The following is a 3,227-nucleotide window of genomic DNA, read 5'->3' on the forward strand; positions in this document are numbered from 1 at the left end:
AGCTGTTACTTTATTTGGAACTATTTTCGTTTAAGAAATCAGGCAGTACTTGTTCATTGAACTGTTGTATTAAATCAATATCACATTTGCAAACTCCCTTACTATTAAAAGCTGTCACTCTCCTTATCGCGATCTGTGGGCGCACAGAAAATGAGAGCGCGCGAGTGAGTTCTCAAGACTCAAAAGCACATGCAAATGATACGTTCCGTCATCTGTCATCGCGTTATAAGCGTGGAACCTGCGGGAATGAGTAGAATGGTTATTAATAGCCGCAATCCCGCGCCGAAATTCAAGTCCTGCTCTGTGTTTACTTTGATCCCTGCATAAACAAAATTTATTTCAAATTTAATTCAAGCACTTTCAAGGACCTATGTTTGTTTTCAAGTACTTTCCAGGCCTTGAATCCATATGTCTGAAATTGAAGTACTTTCAAGAAGCGTGGGAACACTGTGTATGTTAATGATTGAATAAATAAGTATATTTTTAAGATTATAAAGATTTGACATTATTTTCATGACATATAGCACATTTTCCCCATGCAATAAGTCATTACCGCAATGTACAATCTAAGTTTCATTAATGTGAAAAATTAATAATAATAAAAAGATAATTACATTTTATGCTGATTTTAAAGAAAAAGTTGGAAGGAACAATTTTCTGTATGTTACTGATCGCATCAAGTAAATGAAGTACATTTTTAAGATCAAAAAAATTTGTTGCAATTTTACATTATTTTCATGACATTTAGCACATTTTCCCCATGCAAGAGTCATTACCACATAAATGTGAAAAAAATATACAAAGATAATTAAATTGTAAAAAGTATTTTTATATTGTGGTAGTGTTGTACTGAATTTAATTCCAATTTTAATAAAGAAAAATCAAAATAAATAAATAAATATATATATATAAATGGGTCAAAGACGAAAAAGGGTTTAAGCATAAAAACAATAAGTGAAATACTGCTTTAAATTGTTGTTGTTTTTCCCCCCAAAAATTAAAAAAAATTCTGTTTAATTTAATTGCAATTTTGTTTTAGTTTTTCTGAGCAAAAAATAAGTATTATAAATTTTTCCCTGATTTACAGAAGAGACCCACTAAAATGTCATTCAGTGTAACAATCTTGTCAGGCATATTTACAACAAAAATCAATTTATGACATTTTAAAAGACTAATTACTTTCACCCCAAATACTAATTAGTTGTTATTTTACATTTTTCAAATTTGCCAGTATCCTAGGTTTTGCCCAATTGTAAGTAAGAATTTTTTACTCATTTAAAACACAATCAAATTTAATATGCTCCCTTATTCTTTTATATATTTTAATAAGTACAAGGGGACCTATTATGCAAAATTAACTTTTGCATGGTTCAACTCTACCGAAATTCGTTTATGTCTGCGCGAATCATTTTACACCGGACTGCTTTGTGAATGAGGGTCAGTATAAAGCAGGTTTTGCACAAAAGTTGCTCCTGAAGGATGGAGCAGTGCCAACTGTTCGTGATCCAGCTACACCTCCAGAAGAAGTAAGTATCACGCGTTAGTTTTCCAAATTGCCTTTCTGAAAGAGCTTCTTGGCACTCTGTAAGGCTAATGTTGCTAAAGCTACCATTGTCTGTCTGTTTTCACTGATGCTGCCTCACATGCTACCAGAATGATCATAAATAGGAATGTGGGAGTTAAAATTGCATATGAAAGCAATGTGAAGTCGACCGCTGGAATTAGTCGAGCTCATAATCACAAGAGGGGCTTATAAAGTTTGTATGGCACCATGAGTTATTTTTATCGCGCCGTGCTCCCATCTGTGTAATTCATAAAGTGCATTTTTTATACACAGTACAATCAGATGACTGACTTTAAAACCGAGTACGTTTTCTGTAAAGATAACAGGTTTGTACTAATAGTGGAGTGTTTATTTGCAAAGGCTAGTATTGCCGGAGCTTGAGCTCTTGAAGCTCCGCCCACTTCCCCAGGAGCACCAGCTCATTTGCATTTAAAGGGAAAGACGAAAACGGACCGTTTTGGCTCATACCCTAAAAGTGGCAATTTTAACAAGCAATAGAAAATGATCAGTAAGGTATTTTGAGCTAAAACTTAACACACACACTCTGGGGACATCAGAGACTTATTTTACATCTTATAAAAAGGGGCATAATAGGTCACCTTTAATGTCTTTGACCCATACTGCCCTTCAAAGGCAAAAGACCTTAACTCGCTAGAGTGTGAAACTGAGAAAAATGACTAAAGTTTTTTACTTGTCCAGCCAAATTAATTATAGGTAGGACACTGGAAATTTGGCAATTAGATGTTTTAGTAATGAAAAAAATACCCCTGTTTTGAAGTTAATGTACTCTGCCTTTGCATTGTCTGCAAAATGTGAGAAGTCACACCAAGGCAAAAGGCAGTAACTTCCACATTATTAATATTTGGTTGCTGATCATCATTTATCATCATCATGATCATTTACAAAATCGTTATAGTAACACCTGTATAAAATCTAGTGATCATGGGCTGTCTCATATAGGCTATTGCATATAGTAATGTGACTGTATTAGTGTTTGTTTGTTTTTTGACCGTAACAAGCAAACTAAAAGTTAAACATGTGAGTGGATACCGTGGATACCAATTTATTTGCTATGCTCATTAACGTTAAAAAAAATGCTAGACATAGCATATTGCTTATATGTTGACTTGTATGAAATAGCCTAACCTCAAAGAACGACTTGTGGATTGATGTGAACGCCAGCAAGCAGGAATAATGCTCAGAATGCTTGTGGATTAAACATCTCCGATGACGTTCATCGCCATGGATTGATTTTATCGGGTAAAAAGAAAAGGTAGGATATGGATTTAATTGCGAACTGTTAGTAGGCTACTGATTTTATGATTTATCATGCTAGCTACGGCATTCGAGTCCGACTAGAAGTGACATCAACTAGAAGCCTGGTGAATAATCTGCATTACAAAAAGAAAAACAAAATATTTAAAGGTTATTCACGATTACATATTGCTGCCAAGTAGGCTTGCCGCGATAGACGGTGCTAACGGTTATACCGGTGGTAAGCCACAACACCGGTTACGTCACTTGCCCACCGCGGCACCGACCCCCACCGTCGTTTTGATTTTTTATCGAAATAAAAATAATTTAGTTCAGTAAAAGAACAGACACTACAATTAAAAACTGAACGCGGCTGCTCAATGCAGCGTGCCGAACGACAGTCGCATCA

At 35.0% G+C, this 3,227-nt stretch overlaps 1 protein-coding gene across 1 annotated transcript in view; it reads right to left on the reverse strand.

Moving 5' to 3' along the window:
- The window catches only part of LOC107727559 (zinc finger RNA-binding protein-like), a 28,530-nt gene that overhangs the window by 1,809 nt on the left and 23,494 nt on the right, over positions 1-3,227 (reverse strand). The window lies entirely within an intron of this gene.

The sequence above is a fragment of the Sinocyclocheilus rhinocerous genome, unplaced genomic scaffold, assembly GCF_001515625.1.
Source record: "Sinocyclocheilus rhinocerous isolate Xijiao unplaced genomic scaffold, SAMN03320098_v1.1 scaffold1058, whole genome shotgun sequence".
NCBI classification, from domain to species: Eukaryota; Metazoa; Chordata; class Actinopteri; order Cypriniformes; family Cyprinidae; genus Sinocyclocheilus; species Sinocyclocheilus rhinocerous.